At 40.9% G+C, this 18,712-nt stretch overlaps 1 protein-coding gene across 3 annotated transcripts in view; it reads left to right on the top strand.

The window, feature by feature from the left end:
- LRRC66 (leucine rich repeat containing 66) overlaps positions 1-18,712 on the top strand; it is a 34,470-nt gene that overhangs the window by 4,608 nt on the left and 11,150 nt on the right. The window lies entirely within an intron of this gene.

Raw genomic sequence — 18,712 nt, 5'->3', positions numbered from 1 at the left:
TACTCTTTCTTGGGCTTCTGTCCTGAAGCATCATGTTGTTGAGAATAGCTAAGCCGGTAAAGAAATGACTGTTGCAGTCCCCATGTCGGCAGAACTGTGAGAGAAAGGGGCAAGTCTTCTCTCCCTGACCTTTTCCTTAAAAGTTCTATGTGGTATTTGCAGTGTAAAGTGTAAGTTGATTGCATTTTATTCTGTGAGTGCAAATGTTATTTTCTACTGTTCTTATTACAAAAGGAATGCATGTTACTTATAGAACATTCAGGAACTGAAGAAAAATTCAAAGGAACAAATTAAAGCTATTCATGCAGTATATATACTTCAGATTTATTCTCTATGCCTATATGTACAGTTTTCTTCCAAATTAGATCATATTGTCCATAATTCATAGTTTGTATTTTCATATCACAGAATATTTTGTAAATATTTATATAATTAGGTAATCTCATAAATATGTTAAATGGTTGAAGAGGTTTCATATATATATATCATAGTGAAATCAAACAACATTTAAGCCATTTCTTTTTATGAATATCAGTATCAGTGTATATATCTATATAACATAACATGTTCTAACTAGTAAGGTAGACATGAGTCTCACTCCACAAAGTCAAGTGTACTAGGCAAATAAGTGCCTTTAGTCTGTAACAAACTAACTACTTTCTGATTCTGGTCCCCCCTTAAGGGGCTGCTTTGTAGGGTACTTAACAGCAGTCTTTCATCAGCTTTCCTCTGCCTTTTCCCACATTTGTACCAAGCTCTCATACGTTACACCCTGACAAGGCACCAGGGACTCTGTGTGTGTGTGTGTGTGTGTGTGTGTGAGACTGTGCATGTGTATGGGTGTGTGTGTGTCTGTGCATGTGTATGGGTGTGTGTGTGTAATTCCTTTCTTCCAGAGGTTGAACTTGCGGGATTGTAGGCTCCTCTGCCTTCCATGTTGCCCTGTGCTGTCTCTGGGACAGTGAACACACAGCCTACTTCTGCCCTATGAGGAGAAAGGGAAGGAGAAGAGGAAGTAAAAGATGCAGATGTCAAAATATTATTCCTCCAGAAGAATAAGAGAAGTACTGGCTGATTAATTCCCCAGAGCTCACTGGGGTCAGGGTTCATACAGTGCACTTACGGACCAAACAGCCCTGTAAATGCAGATACAGGCCAACTTCCTGTTTCAAGTTAAACTTACGCCTCTCAAAATATCAGGAAATGACATTAAACTTGCAAAGGAAAAAAGTGAAATGAGCAAAACTTGTAACTGAAATTCTATCTGGATTCTAGCAAATGAAGCCATAGTGAGAGGAAAGAGATAGATACATGATGGATGTCCAATGTAAGCCATGAGTCTAATTGGATATAATTTGGAGTCTTTTACCCATGGCATTTTGTCACATGAATTATTTCCCTGGAATCATTGGAGGCTGTCAGTTTTTGCCAGGTCAAGTCCCCTTGGTCATCCCTTCCCATTTTATGATTTTCTGAGCATGAGTATGTCTGTCTTTGAAATCCTTTTTTGGGTGGAAATAATTGGTGGGAGAGAGGTGCTGCCTGGGGTACCACTTTATTTCTGGCCTTTTTGCCCTTGGATTCCTTTATGTCTGGGTACTACAAGATCTACTTAATTGTGAGAACTAAATGGAAATTTATCTCAAGAATATGACAGTGTTTGGTATAATGAGTGTGGCAATCAGAATGTGTGAAAAGTACTCTGTAAACTCGTACTTTACAAATATTAGTTTTGATAACTTGCTTGGCATAAATTGAGAAAAATCATTCTTCAAAACAGCTAATTAATTTGTTTTTGTCGAACTCTACAGTTAGCTTTTAAAATGTTAAACAGCAATTGCAGTCAATGCAGTAACTCATGAGCAGAAACTTATGTGTATCTAGGTAGAGGTGCTGGCACTCATCTAGATCATAATCAATGAGAACCAGCCAAGATCTCTGGGCTAGCACTCATTGGTATGATTTTAGATGAGTGTCCCATGTATTTGTAAGGGGTGACTGTCTATAGTACATTCGGGAAAGTCCACTTTTGTATGGGTGAAATATCACACAAACCAACCCCACGTCAGCTAGTCTTTGTCCTCAGAGTCAGCTGTGATGGCATCAACAAGCTTTGCATTGGAAAAGCACCCAGGGGAGGTGCTGCCAACACAGTTTACAAAACAAACGAGCCGTGAACTCAACCTTAATAATTGTCCTGCTTTCCTCCCATACTTTTATTTTTTATTGTTTATTTATTTATTTGAAAGTCAGAGTTATGCAGAGAGAGAAGGAAAGGCTGAGAGAGAGAGAGGGAGAGAGAGAGAGAGGGAGGTCTTCCATCTGCTGGTTCACTCCCCAATTGGCCACAATGGCTGGAGCTGCACAGATCTGAAGCCAGGAGCCAGGAACTTCTTCTGGGTCTCCCACGTGGGTGCCCAGGTCCAAGGACTTGGGCCATCTTCTACTACTTTCCCAGGCCACAGCAGAGAGCCGGATCAAAAGTGGAGAAGCTGGGACCAGAACCGGTGCCCAAATGGGATTCTGGCACTGCAGGCAGCGGCTTTACTTGCTATGCCACAGCGCCGGCCCCCCTCCCATACTTTTAGAGTATAGTGTTAATAACTGAAAAATAACTTTTTCAAAAGATTTATTTTTACTTACTTCAAAGGCAGAGTTACAGAGAGAGAAGGGGACAGATGGAGAGAGATCACAGGCAGTGGCTTTACCTGCTATGGCACAATGCCAGCCCTTGAAAAAAAATTTTAGTATTTTTTCCACATGAGATCAGTCAGTCTCTGGTTAAACTGTCCCGTCTTCATCAAGCAGTATTATCAGAGTGCCCGGAGAATGACTAGAAATGTATCAAGACCAGAGCCTTAATGGGAATCCAGTTAGTTTGACAGACAAGATGCCAGCAGCTCACATTAACCCACTAAGCTCCAGAACCCAAGACACAAATGTGTTTAGGTGCAATGATGTAATATCTGAAATTTGAAACTGATAGATTTTTTTAAAAAACTATAACCAGTGCATTATAAAAGCAAAGGTATGTTGTATTCTTTTATACATTATTTCATCCTGTTTGCCAGTGGATTGTGGGAACACCATACTAATAATAAAAATGTCCCCAACCAGTACAGGTTTTAAGGAAACAAAATATGGAGCCGGTGCTGTGGCGTAGTGGGTTAAGCCTCCACCTTCATTGCCGGCATCCCAAATGGGTGCCAGTTCAAGTCCTAGCTGTCCCACTTCCAATCCAGCTCTGTGCTAATGGCCTGGGAAAACAGTAGAAGATGGCTCAAGTGCTTGGGCCCCTGCACCCACATGGGAGACCCAGAAGAAGCTCTTGGCCCCTGGCTTCAAACTGACCCAGCTCTAGCTATTGCAGCCATCTCTCTTTCCCTCTCTCCCCCTCCCCCTCCCCCTTTCCCTCCCCCTTCGGCTCCCTCTCCCTCTCTCCCTTCCCCTCCCCCTCTCCTTCTCCCTGTCTAACTGCCTCTCACAGAAATAAATCTTTAAAAAAGAAAATAAATGTATGTAGGACATTAAGCCAAGGAATCTGGCTCATCTATATTGGACCACAATAAGAGCTGACCTTATGACTAACATATCCAGACCAATTGTAGACTCTTCTAATTCTTAATCATCTTTGGACTAGGAGCGTAACCCCTGGATATGACTGTTTTATGGGAGAGAATTGGAGAAGTTCATAGTCCAGAAAGAGTATTTAGTGGTGTAAAGCCCAGACATCCCCTCTGTGGCCTGTTTTCTTTTTTTCTAAAGATTTAGTTATTTATTTGAAAGCAAATTTATAGAGAGAAGGAAGAGGAGACAGAGAGAGATCTTCCTTCTACTCATTCACTCCCCAAATGACTGCATGACTGGGGTTGGGCCAGGCTGAAGCCAGGAGCCAGGAGCTTCCTCTGGGTCTCCCATGTGGGTGCGGTAGCTCAAGGACTTGGGCCATCATCCGCTGCTTTCCCAGGCACATTAGCAGGGAGCTGGATGGGAAGTGGAGTGGCCAGGACTCAAACCAGCGCCCATATGGGATGCCGGCAGTACAGGCAATGGCATTTGGTGCTGTGGCTTGCTTTCCAGCAGACACTGAGGTCATTTCTTGGAAATAATTAAACTGCCTCTGGTCACTTGAGTGCAAAGGCTAACCACATGGTACCTGCTGTGGCCTATGAAACCACCAGAGAGCTGTTCAATAAGTTAGTCTGTTTCCACACAAGTTCCTCCGTGGTTTCCTCCCAACCCTCACCTCGCCTCTTGAAACGTAGAATCTACCTTCTGACGCCCAAGTTTCAGCCATTAGTGCAGCTCACAGTTGCTTACACTCGTGAATGCCCCTGAATGCTGACTCACTCAGCCACATTTTTTTAAAAAAGAAAAACAAAACAGACTTTTCCCCCATTGAGAAACGCAGTCAAGTTTCGTGGAAGAGTTTACTCAAATTTCCCAATTCCATCTTAAGAAACCCTACACACATGAGTTCATTTGTAAGGACTGCACCCTTAGTTCCTGCAGAAAAATGGATCTTAATTTTCTAAAATTGGAGGTGGAAGAAAAATTGTCACTTATGAGACTTTGAACTTCATAGTCTTAATTCCCATCTTCAGCGGAAGTTTGCCTTCTTCTGGGGGACCTCTGCTTGGTATTATGAGGGGAGACAAGGAAGAGGACTCCCTCACAACTCTGCATTCAGGACCCTCCCCCACCCCCGCCCCATGCTTAGGTGTGTTCTGCTCCCATCCTTCTTATTTACTTTAAAAAAAAAGATTTATTTTATTAATTAAAAGAGTTACAGAGAGAGGTAGAGCCAGAGAGAGAGAGAGATCTTCCATCTCCTGGTTCACCCCCCAAATGACAGAAATGGCCAGAGCTGTGCTGATCCGAAGCCAGGAGTCAGGAGCTTCTTCCAGGTCTCCCACGCAGGTGCAGGGGCCCAAAGACTTGGTCCATCTTCCACTGCTTTCCCAGGCCATAGCAGAGAGCTGGATCAGAAGTGGGGCAGCCGGGACTTGAACCGGTGCCCTTATGTGAGGCCACAGCGTTGGCCCCCTTACTTACTTTTATGTTTCTTTTTGGACTCTTGTATTATTCTACTCATTGTTGACCTTACACTAGTCATCTAACCCATAAACAACCTATTGGTCATTATCTTTAGCTGGGTATAATTACATACCCAGGGTTAATGTAAGGGCGAGGGATAGCATGTACACAGACTGTAACAGATATCAGATGATATATGGAAACCAGCCCCCATAGTGCTGCTGGTCCGTAACTGGTGCTCGGAAAACATTAGTTCCCCTTTAGTGTTATTTAATTGTCCTGAGTCTCTGATTCTGTATCCTGTCCCCGTTTCTAACAGTCACTTCTTTGTTTATTTTTTATTTATTTATTTATTTTTTTGACAGGCAGAGTGGACAGTGAGAGAGAGAGAGAGACAGAGAGAAAGGTCTTCCTTTGCCATTGGTTCACCCTCCAATGGCCGCCGCAGCCGGCGCACTGCGCTGATCTGATGGCAGGAGCCAGGTACTTATCCTGGTCTCCCATGGGGTGCAGGGCCCAAGCACTTGGGCCATCCTCCACTGCACTCCCTGGCCACAGCAGAGAGCTGGCCTGGAAGAGGGGCAACTGGGACAGAATCCGGAGCCCCGACCGGGACTAGAACCTGGTGTGCTGGCACTGCAAGGAGGAGGATTAGCCTATTGAGCCGCAGCGCCACCAACAGTCATTTCTTTGATTTAAGGTACAGGATAAGTGTTCATTCTGAGTTTATATGAAGTCCAGAACATACATTGGCTGTTCTGTATCACTCTTCCTGTTTGTGTATGATGTTGGGGGTCCCTGTTCTTCCTCTCTGAGCACTCTGATCTGTCCTCTGGCTGACACACACTGATCTTTGAAGCCATCACAACCTCGAGGTCATGAATTGCCCATCACCATCAGTTTCTTCATGCCTCTTGGTAATCTTGGTACTCTTGGTAATCTGTCTTTCCCACCCATGCCCTCTCTCAGATCCCAGGTAACTGCTGATCTCTTTTCTGTCACTACAGATTCATTTGTATCCTACAACATATAAATGGAATCAAACAATCCAGACAGCGCAGCCCTCAGCCTATGATTAACACCTTTCCAATGTTTCAGTGGTGTGAAAGTGAGCCACATTTAGTGGAAATTGTACTTTGAATTTTGTATTTTGAGCTTTGCTGGGCTGGTGATACATGGTCAGATTCTTGCTATAGTGAGTGGGTCAGTGATGACTGTTAATCACAACAGGAAACAACTGATACTCTACAGTACACTCGCTGCTAAGCTGTGATGCTCAGTGGGTTAGGTGTACTAAATATACTTTTGCCTTAATGATATTTTCAACTTATGATGGGTTAATTGGAATGCAACTCCATCATAAGTTAAGGAGAATCTATATATGCGTTTATTTTTGGTTGAGTTCCTTTGGCATAGTTATTATTTTGACATTCTTCCAAATTGTCAAAAATACAAAAAGTTTGTTCCTTTTTATTGCTGAGTAGAATTCCATTGTGTGGATATTTACTAATCTGTTGAAGGACATTTAGTCTTTTTTTTTTTTTTCCTGTCTACTAGAAATAAAGCTATTAGCGAAAGGGATGGAGAAAGACAAACCATTAAATATATACTAGTGAAAAGAAAGGTGGAATAGTTACATTAATTTCAGACAAACCTGTTATCAGAACAAGGAAAATGATCAGGTGTAAATAAATCACTACCTAACAATAGGATTGCCACTTACTGAAGAAGACATAATAATCCTAAACATAAATGCACCTAATAGGGCATCAGAATATGTTAGGAGAAAAAACGGATAGGACTTACTGAAGAAATGGGCAAGTCCACTCTGCATCTAGAGACTTTAAAGCCTTCCTGTCAGGCAAGTGATCACTAAGGATGGAATTGATTTAAATAGCACTAACACAGCAAACTTAATCAAATTCACATGTACAGAATACTCCACCCAACAACAGTAGAATCTAAGAGATCTTCGAAATGTTCATGGGAATTGCAAATTTAAAAAACCAGGCATGGATTTCAAAGAAAAATTAGCACCAAAATAAACTTACTTTTTAATTCCATTTCACCAGACTTTTTGATATACCCTTATACATACTGTTCCCAAGCTCATATGGAACATTTACCAAGATAGACCATATTCTGAGCAGTAAAGCACATTTTAACATATTTATAAAAATAGAAATCAGAAAATGTAAGTTCTCAGGTTACAGTGGAATTAAATGAGAAATTAGTAACAGAAAGAGAACTGGGAAACTCTGAAATCTCTGGAAACTAAAAACATATTGCCGAATAATACATGGGTCAAAGTCTCAAGAGTAATTTAAAATATGTTAGGCCAATCCAAATGCAGCTTATTAAAAGTTGTGGGATACAATAAAAACAGTGCTCAGAAGGAAATTTACAGCATTAAATTGCACATATTAAAAAAGAAGAAAGATCTAAAATCAGTAACCTAAGTTTCCACCCTAGGAAATTAGAGAAAAAAGAGCACTGGAAACCAAAAGCAAGAAGAAATAATAAAAATTAAAGCAGACTTAGTCTGCCCCCTTGGTGAAAGAAGACACAAATCTGACTGATAGCAGAGATGAAGGAATAATCATCACCACTGTTCCCGTTGACATTTTAAAAATAATAAAGTCTTTGTGGCGACATATGCTTCCATTTTAACTGGGCAATTAACCTAGAATTAGAATGACTGTGTCATATGTTGAGCATATATATTAACTTTTTGAGAAATTGCAAAATTGTTTTGCACAGTGGTTGCGCCATTTTAAATTCCTGTTAGTATTTTCTGAAAATTTCAGTTGTTCTACATCCTCACCCATTCCAAGTGTGGTTAAATTTTTCATGATAGTCATGCTAATCAGTGCACAGTGGTATAGATCACTGTGCGATTGAGGGGTCGCTAAATACTGGTACTGAGCATCTCTCTGTGTGCCTGTTTGCCATTTGTCTATCTTTGATGATGTTTACAAGTCCTTGGCTCATATAAAAGCTTTACAAATTATTGACATTTGAAAGTTCTCTACATATTCTAGATACAAGTGTCGCTTCTAAATATTTTCTCCTGGTCTTCAGTTTTAGTATTTATTATCTTAACACTGTCTTTCAAAGATCAGAAGTTTTAAAATTTTATGAAGTCTGATTCATCAACTTGCTATTTTATAGATTGCATTTTGGTGTCTTTTATAAGAAATCTTTGCCTAATCCAAAGAAAGATTTTACTGTGTTTTCTCTATCGACATTTTATAAGTTGAGGTTTTACATATAAGTTTATGATCAGTTATGAGTTCATTTTTTTAAAGAGATTTATTAATTTATTTGAAAGGCAGAGTTACAGAGGCAGAGACAGAGACAGAGAGAGGTCTTCTATTTGCTAGTTCACTCCCTAAATGGCCACAATGGCGGGAGCTGGGCCAATCCAAAGCCAGGAACCTGGAGCTTCTTCTGGGTCTCCCATGCGGGTCTCCCAAGCACTTGGGCCATCTTCTACTGCTTTCCCAGGCACATTAGCAGAGAGCTGGATGGGAAGTGGAGCAGCCAGGACTTGAACTGGCATCCATATGGGATGCCAGCATTGCAGGCGGCTTACCTGCTATGCCACAGTGCCAGCCCCACGAGTTCATTTTTGTGTGTAGTGCAAGTAACACATAGAAGGGTGACAGGTAGGCAGTTTTTCCAGGTCCATTTGTGAAAAAGGTTATCTTTTCATCACTGAATTGCTTTTTCACTTTTGTTAAAAACCAGTATGGGAGGGGCTATTTCTGAACTCTATTCTTTCCTAATGAGTTCTGTATCTACATTGATTCCAATACTGGAGTGTCTTTTCTTTTTTTTTAGATTTATTTATTTATTTGAAAGGTAGAGTTAGAGGGAGGGAGAGAGAGAGAGAGAGAGAGAGAGAGAGAGAGAGAGAACGAACTTCCATTTGCTGGTACACTCCCCAAATGGCATCAGCAGGGAGCTGGATCCGAAGTAGAGTAGCTGGGACTTGAACCAGCACTCATTTGGGATGCTGGCACTGCAGGCAGTGGCTTTACCCTCTAGGCCACAGTGCCAGCCCCTGTAGTATCCTGATTTCTGTTCATTTGTAGTCAGTTTTGAAGCCAGGTATGTAAATCTTCCAACTTTGTTCTTTTTCAAGGTTATTTTAACTCTTCTAGGTTGTTTTCATTTCCTTATGAATTTTAGAGTCAGCTGGTCAATTTCTACAGAAAGTCCTTCAGGGATTTTTTTTTTAATTTGGATTGTGTTGAACCTGTAAATCAGTTTGACTAGAATCAGCATCATTGCAACTGCTAGTTCTGATATTTGAACACAGGCTATCTCTTCACTTATTTAGATCTCTAATTTCTCTCAATGACATCTTGGATTTTTCAGTAAACATGTATCACACATATTTTGTGTGCATTTTATGTTTTTGATGTTGTTTCAAATGAAATTATATTTAAAATCCCAATTTCAGATTTTGCATTCCTGGTATATAAAACTACAACTGACAACTTTTATCCTGAAACCTTGCCAGACTTCTTAGTTTCCATCAGGTCTTAAAATTCTACAAGATTATCTATGAAAATGACTGTGGCTTCTGTACATAGGGGCGGTTTACTTCTTCCTCTGTTCTGGGTGCCTTTTTCTCACATTGTCGCACTGACTGGGACCTCCAGTACAGAGCTGACTAGGAGCAGTGAAGGAGACTTGTTCCTGATTGTAGCCCTGGGGATCTGCCTTTCCTCCACTGTGATGTTAGTTACAGGTTTTTCATAGAAGCTCCGAATTGGGTACAGATGTTGGATTTTGTCAGATGGTTTTTCTTTTCAATCTGTTAAAATGAAGAATTACATAAAATTTCTAATATTAATAACAAAAATTCCATTCCTTAGTCATTATGTATTATCTTTTTCATACAGTGTCAGATTCAATTTTCTTCAATTTTGTTCGTATTTTGCATTTATGGTTATGAAGAATATTGGGTTGTTTTCTTGTAATATCAGTATTTGGCTTTGGTATCAGAGTAATGCAGCTCTCATAAAATGAATTGGAAGATATTCCTTCCTCTTCAGTTTTCTGGAAGGATATGTTCATAGCTGGTTTTATTTCTTCCATATATGTTTGGTAGAATTCTCCAGTGAAGCCATCTAAACCTGGAGTTTTCTTTATGAGAAGTTAACTACAGTTTAGTTTTTTAACTGGTTGCTGGGGTATTCAGAATATTGATTGCATTTTGAGCCAAGTATTGGTAGTTTGTATCTTTCAAGAAATTTGACCATTTCATCTAAGCTATCAAATTTATTGACGTAAATTCATTCATGATATTCCATTGTAATTTAAATATCTATGGACTCTGTAGTAATACCATTTATCTCATTACTGCTATCTGATCAGCATGGCTATATTTTTTAAAATTGCCTTTTTTGTTCATCTCAAAGCACCGGCACAATTTCATTGATTTTCTGTTATTTTTCCATTTTCTATTTCAGTTATGTCTTCTCTGATCTTTGTTATTTCCTTTATTCTGCTTACTTTCACTTTCAGTCACTCTTCAAAGTTTCTTAAGGGAGTAATTGAGGTCACTTTTTGAGACTTTTCTTTTCTAATACAGGCACTTACTGCCATAAATTTCCCTCTAGAAATCTGCTTTAGCTGCAGTCCACAAGTAGTGGTATGTGGTGTTTCAATCTCCATTCAAGTCAAAATGTTGTATTCCCTTATGATTTCTTCTTTGTTCCATAAGTATGTTACGAGTTTCCTTTTACTTATAGGCTTCCCAGAGATCTTTCTGTTACTGGTTTCTAATTTAATGTCATCTTGGTCCAATAACCTATTTTGTATGTCTTGAATTGTTTTAAGTTTATTACTTGTTTCATGGCCCAAAGTAGTCTGTGTGCCTATGTGCATTTGAAAAGAATGTATTTTACTGCTGTTGGGTGAAATGTTTTATTGATAGTAGTTGATAGTATTATTCATGTTTCCTTTTGCCTTGTTAATTTTCTGTTTACTTGTTCTATCAGGTTTTTTTTTAGATTTATTTATTTATTTATTTGAGAGGTAGAGTTATAGACAGTGAGAGGGAGAGACAGAGAGAAAGGTCTTCCTTCCATTGGTTCACTCCCCAGATGGCCGCAATGGCCAGAGTTGTGCCAATTTGAAGTCAGGAGCCAGGTACTTCTTCCCGGTCTCCCATGTGGGTGCAGGGGCCCAAGGACTTGGACTATCTTCCACTGCTTTCCCAGGCCATAGCAGAGAGCTGGATTGGAAGAGGGGCAGCTGGGACTAGAACTGGCGCCCAAATGGGATGCCGGCACCACAGGTGGAGGATTAACCTACTGTGCTACAGTGCTGGCCTCATCTATCAGTTATTGAGAGGAGTATCAACTTTTTTTTTTTTTTTAACTACTATTGTGGATTGTTTATTTCTCTGCAGTTTTACCAGGATTTTTTTTTTTTTCCTTTTGGAGGGGGGGGTATTTGGAAGTTCTATCATATGCATAAATGTTTAAGATTACTATGTACTTTTTTTTTTTTTTGACAGGCAGAGTGGACAGTGAGAGAGAGAGACAGAGAGAAAGGTCTTCCTTTGCCGTTGGTTCACCCTCCAATGGCCGCCGCGGCTGGCGCGCTGCGGCTGGCGCGCTGCAGCCGGCGCACCGCGCTGATCCAATGTCAGGAGCCAGGTATTCATCCTGGTCTCCCATGGGGTGCAGGGCTCAAGCACTTGGGCCATCCTCCACTGCACTCCCTGGCCACAGCAGAGAGCTGGCCTGGAAGAGGGGCACCGGGACAGAACCGGCGCCCTGACCGGGACTAGAACCCGGTATGCCGGTGCCTCAAGGCGGAGGATTAGCCTAGTGAGCCATGGTGCCGGCCTACTATGTACTCTTAATGAATCATCTTCTTGATCATTTTGAAATAATCATCTTTATCTCTGGTAATGTGCTTTGCTCTGAAATGTATTTTTATATTAATATAGCCACTTTAGTTTTTTAAAAATTAATGTTAGCATAGTATATCTTTTTCCATATTTCTACTTCTTTTTACAATGGCATTCAATACAAATTCAATAGTGTACAATTCAGTGTTCTTTAGTATATTCACAAAGTGTTACAACTATCATCTAATTTTAGATTTTTATCACCCCAAAAATAAACCCCATGAACATTAGCAGTCACTATTTATTTTAAAAAAAAACAACATTATTAAGGTATAATTGACATATAATAAACTGTATAAAATATAAAGCTTGATATGTTTATATATATATATACACACCTGTGAAACCATCACTGTGCAGAATAGTAAATGCATCCATCACTCCCAAGTTTCCTCGTGCCCCTTTACAATCCCCTCCCTTTTTCCCTTACTATCCCCTCAGACCCAAGCCATCACTGATTTGCTCTATGTCACTATAGATTGTCACATTTCCTAGGGTTTATATAAGTAAACCCATATATTGGCCGGTACCGCAGCTCACTAGGCTAATCCTCTGCCTGGCGGCGCCGGCACACCGGGTTCTAGTCCCCGTCGGGGCGCCGGATTCTGTCCTGGTTGCCCCTCTTCCAGGCCAGCTCTCTGCTGCGGCCAGGGAGTGCAGTGGAGGATGGCCCAAGTGCTTGGGCCCTGCACCCCATGGGAGACCAGGATGAATACCTGGCTCCTGCCATTGGATCAGCGCGGTGCGCCGGCCACAGCATGCTGGCCGCAGCAGCCATTGGAGGGTGAACCAACAGCAAAGGAAGACCTCTCTCTCTGTCTCTCTCTCTCACTATTCACTCTGCCTGTCAAAAAATAAATAAATAAATAAATAAGTAAACCCATATACTCTGCTGTCTGGCTTCTGTTTTGAGATTAATCCATTAGGGTACATGGTGTTTAGTTTATATATTATTCCATTGTATTTCTTTTTTTTTAAGATTTATTTATTTACTGGATTCAAGATGCATCCTTCCCAAAAGTGTTTCTTCCTCTCTATGGTTGGTATTTTTATTTTCTTTCTGGCATTTTTTGAGGAACAGATGTTTTATTTTTTATTTTTTTGTAAGTTTTATTCATTTATTTAAGAGGTAGAACTATAGAGAGAGGGAAAGAGAGAGAAAGGTCTTCCATCCACTGGTTCATTCTCCAACTGGCCACAACGGCCAGAGCTAAGCTTATCTGAAGCCAGGAGCCAGGAGCTTCTTCCAGGTCCCCATACAGGTGCAGGGGTCCAAGGACTTGGGCCATCTTCTACTGCTTTCCCAGACCATAGCAGAGAGCTGGAGCTGGGACTTGAACTGGTGCCCATATGGGACTCCAGCGCCGCAGGTGGAGGCTTAGCCCACTACGCCACAGTGCTGGCCGGAGTAACAGATGTTTTCTATTTTGATGAAGTCTAATTTGTTCACTTCTTTTATTGATTATGTTCTGTTTTCATACCTAAAAGCTTTTGCTTATCCCAAGGTCTCACAAATTTTGTGTTTTATTCTAGAAGTGTTGTAGTTTGTAAGTATTCCTTTTAGTCTGGTTTAAGTTAACTTTTGTATATAAGGTATAGGCCCAAGTTTTCTCTTTTTCCTTTTTCTTTTCTTCTGCATATGGATATCCAATGGTTACAGCATTTGTTTAAAAGGCTACCTTTTGCTGTCCTTTTACTGTTATCCTAGGTGTGATTTTATGCCTGATGGTTCTTTTTTAGGCATTATATCGTTGCCTCTTGCTTTTTTCCACAAACTGAAAATCCTTGCCTTTTACCTGGGAGCTTATAGGCCATTAGTCAAATCTGCTATCTCAATAGTTTCTTCCATTTGTTATTTCTGCTCTTTGTTCCTCTCTTCCTCATTCTTCTTCTTTCTTGCAGTAATTATTTTTTTTTATTAATCCACCTTATCTCCTTTGTAGGTTGATACAGCCATACTTCTTTGTTATTGTTTGAGTGGTTGCTTTGGTCTATCTAACACATATCTTAATATCACAGCCCATTGTGATGTGATATCACAGTGCTTGCCTATAATGAAAGAAACGTAAAACAGTTTTGTTCCATTTTTCCTCTTCTGAACTTTGTGCAACTATTAGCATACATTTTACCCTTACATGTGTTATAAATTCCATAGTACATTTTGTCTTTAAACATTTGATTACCTTTTTAAAGAGATTTGAATAATAAGAAAATTATTTGCATTAACTTACATAGTTACCTTTTCTAGAACTCCATGTCTTTTGTGTAGATCTGGACTTCTATGTGTTTTCATTTTTCTTCCAATTGATGGTTGCCTTCAACATTTTTCCTAGTGTGGGTCTACTGCTAATAAATTCTTTTAAATCTTAGGTATGTGAAAAAAGTCTTTATTTGTGTTTCATTTGAAAAACATTTCTACTTACTAAAGAATTTTTAATAACATTTTACAATGCTACCCCACTATCTTCAATTTGCTCTGTTCCAACAAGAAATCTGCTCTCATCCTTACCTTTGTTCCTTTTATAGTGCTCCTAACATATACTCAATTTGAATTTTTAGTCAACTACATTAATATTTTCCTTATTATTGTCATAGATGATCATTGTTTACTTTACTATTACTCTCAAAAACAGCTTCTCCCAAGTTCAGCTCCACCAAGCTGATTTATGTGTGTCTCACACTCAGATTTCTCAGGCAGATTATGCCTTTCTTCCAACTGGAATGGCTGGGTGGGGATCAGAATACTGAGTGCAGTTCATCCCTGGATTTCACCCAGGTCAGATCACTTTATCAGGAGCTCTTCCCCAGAAACCTTGACCCCAGAGCACGCCAGGGCGGGGCGGAGTCTGCCCTGGGTTTTCCATAGACCAGAACTGGTAAACCATGTCTGACTCCGGCTATCAACAGTTTCTTTCTTCATCTTCATCCCAGCATTGTCCTTGCCGTTCCATCCCATCCCAGGATAATGCACCAGCACCTTCGAAACTTAGTCCTACTATTTCACACACAGTCACCTGAGGCTGTTCTCACCAAACAACTGATTCTGCAAGAAGGAAAAATGTTTCGGGAGCCAAGAGCATGTGGAAGCCCTGTGCTTACACAGCTAGCTGTGACTCCTCAACGGACTGCACCTTTTGTAACCTCAGGCTGCCCATTTGGTACAAGTCTGTTCCACATGTCCCTCCTATGGACTGGAAGGCCAGCCAGACCATGCTGTTTCCAAGGCCCTGCCAGAAGCCAGGAGACCAAGTCCTATCAAATATGCATGCTTTGAATCTTTGCTCACACCAGCTCTGCTAACATTCCATTGGCCAAAGCAAGCCACATGGCCAGACTCAGCTCAGTGGGACAGGAAGTGTATTCTGTCCACAGGAGAGTGAATATTTGCTGAACAATAACTCAGGCTAGGACGTAGCTTCCACTGGGCTCAGAAGTCTTGAAGATCATAATAGTCAAAGGCAGATCTCAATTATGGGAAACCACTTTAAAGGAAGACAACTGAGGCATAGAAACCTTAAGTGGCATTCCCTGATTCGCATAAAAAAATCACAAAGATGCAGTGAAACTTGGTCTCTTTAAATCTATCTCCAGAACCCTAATTGCCTCCTTAACACAAGCAGGATAACTAACTACCACCAATACCTTTGCAAATGCACTGTGTGTCCCATGGCCCAGACCATCCTTTGTGCCTAGAAAAACCTCCTCTCAGCCTTCTTTTCTCCTTTCTAAATTCACGCTCTCACAAGGCCCAGCTCATGTCTTCTTCTTCTTCTTTTTCAATTAAAAAGATGGGGATGGTTAAACGGTCATGGTTAAGTGATGTGGGGTTTGTGGGGCTGGTGCTGTGGCACAGTGGGTTAATCCTCCACCTGCGGCACCAGCATCCCATGTGGGTGCTGGTTCTAGTCCTGCTCTTCCAGTCCAGCTCTCTGCTGTGGCCTGGGAAAGCAGTAGAAGATGGCCAAGTCCTTGGGCCCCTGCATCCACGTGGGAGACCAGGAAGAAGCTCCTGGCTCCTGGCTTTGGATCGGCACAGCTCTGACCATTGCGGCCATTTTGGGGGTGAACCAATGGAAGGAAGGCCTTTCTCTCTGTCTCTCCCTCTCACTGTCTATAACTCTAACTCTCAAATAAGATAAAATCTTAAAAAAAAAAAGAGAGAGAGAGAGATGTGGGATTTGATCCCCATTCCGCCTACCACGACATTGGATAAGTTCTTAGCTTGGCTGGGCCTAGGTTTTGTTTTTTGTTTTTTGTTTTTTTTTTGTTTGTTTGTTTGTTTTTTTCATTTGTAAAATGGTGATAACCCCAAGGGCTTTGTGAAGATTAAAAGTAGATATCTGTGAAGTGCTTAGAGCTAATGAGAACATAATAGAGTTTTAAAATAATTCCTTCCCTCTCTTAAAAGCTAGACATGATCTTTCCCTGGACTGATCTCCTGGGGTACATATTCAATTCAATTAGGCACTAAGATATTTTAGGACCATGGTTATATATCTCTGTATGGGACAGGCAGATACCATGAAAATGTTCAGAAAACTATAGCTTCTTTCATTGATGGGTTCTGTTGTGTTTTCTCTCATAGCCCTGTGTGGTCACAGGAATATTCTCTACAAAGAAACATATTTCATCCAAGGGTTATATTCACAGTATTTAACAATTAGCCTTCAGCCTGTGACCCCAAGTTATACACCTCTTGGCTGTGGTGCTGCATCAGGATACTACTGGATTAGGGTTTGGGAGTTGGCACTGCCCAGAGCAGGGGGTGGCACACAGAGGCTTGGGCAATGGCTATTTAAAACCAATATTGAAGCATCTCTTACTCATGCCAGCTGATTATCAGCATGGGTTCTCTCTCATTTTTTTAAAACATGGAGTATTCTTGGCCGATTCTTTGTTTTCCTATTTTTGATAGAAACTTGAGTACAAAAAAACAATACTCTTCTACAAACGAATGCCCCCTATCCAAAGCAGGCAGCCTGCATTCAGCTACAACCAAATAGCATGGCTGTCAGTTGGAACTTCCAGGAGAAGCCAGAAATGCAGATTTCTGTACTGAATTTTTAATTGGGGGGTGGGGGTCAATGATTTTGAAATCCCTGTGCAACCAAGCACTGTGGTCTCTGGTATATTGAATGTATTTTATTATACCAGGCATTGCAAGAGTTCCAAGATGTGGATTATGCTCTGAAGAGACTTGGTCATCTTATTGACAGGCAGGCAGGCAAATAACAAATAATTTTATGAGATGGCGCACATGATGAACTGCATTGTATAATGAGTGACTTTTTCTTCTGGGTATGTCTTACCACTGCCTAAGCTAAACTCGTGTAAGGGTGAGGATTCTGTGCATTACTTGTCCCCAGCACCAACTGCCTTACTCTTAGTGTTCCAATGGATTTATTACTTTAATGGTCTCTTGCTTAATCCATACAACTAAATGCCCATATGACAACATAAATAGTGTGGCAATTTCTACTGAATCATCACCTCTCTGCAGAATCAGTCTTATAGTAAGTATGTTGCAGACAGTAGGAATAAACCCTTCTGGAATGGGACCAACTGGGGTTCTTCTTTGTAGTAGTTGGTTAGAGACAGCAGAAGATGATGTAAATATGCAGGCACTTCCTTGAGAGACCATGTGGGAATCAGATTTGGGACGATGCTGTGACTGGCACCTCACTCTCGACATTTATTTATTTTCAGTGCCAAATGGACCTCCTGGTCACTCTGTGGAATCAAGTAGAATGCAAAAGCAGGGACCAAAACTCAATTCAATTATTTTGCTGGAAAACAAAACCTAGATATAAGTTAATTACCATTGAGAAATACAATAAGGCCTAGAAAATAGTCATAATATCAAACATAAGAAATTATAATAAAGGATATGGCCACAAAAATAAGGGGAAAAGTCTTAAAACTGGAAGAATCATCCATGTAAGAAAGCATCAAAACAACTTTTTCCTTTATTATCATAGCAAGAGTGTTCATTTTTACCTACAGTTTAATCAAATATTTACTTATTTACTTATCAGATTGTTTAATCAAGGATAGAGCTTTCATTGCTGTTTATAATCTAAAAGTAGCACATGTTCATTAAAAGAAAAGATTCAAATGAGTGTTGTATTGGTCAGCTTTTCATTACATAATGAAATACCTGAGACAAGCTACTCAGGAAGAAAAGAGGTTCATTTAGCTGGCAGTTCTGGAGGTTCAAGGGCATGGTGCCTGCATCAGCTCAGCTCAGGTTAGGGCCCTCTCAGCTGTATCACTTCCTGGCAGGTGGCAGTGGCAGGAGCACAGGGGAACAGATCTTGATCACGTCTTGATGCAGGAAGCCAGAGATGGCCTGGATCCAGGCTCAGGCTTTCCTAACAATCCTCTCGGAAGAACTAACAAGCGTCCCACAAGAAATGCCTTAATCCCTTTGAGGGCATGTCTGCAATTGATCTGTGGCCCTCCCACAGGGCCATACCTTCCAAAGATCCACACCACCTCCCAGAACTGCCACCCTGGGAACCAAGTCCCCAACCTGTGAATGCTCTACCCGCATCCAAACCAGAGCACACATACAAAGTTTCCTTCCACATCCTTGCCTGCCTCCCTCGACCACTGCACTCTTTTTTTTTTTTAATTTGTTTATTTATTTGAAAGGCAGAGGCAGAGAGAGACAGAGAGAGAGGGAAGTCTTCCATCCGCTGGTTCACTCCCCAAATGGCTGCAACAGCCTGAGCTGACCAA

Source organism: Oryctolagus cuniculus, chromosome 2 (genome assembly GCF_964237555.1).
Source record: "Oryctolagus cuniculus chromosome 2, mOryCun1.1, whole genome shotgun sequence".
NCBI classification, from domain to species: Eukaryota; Metazoa; Chordata; class Mammalia; order Lagomorpha; family Leporidae; genus Oryctolagus; species Oryctolagus cuniculus.
This window is presented reverse-complemented; position numbering and strand designations above follow the sequence as displayed.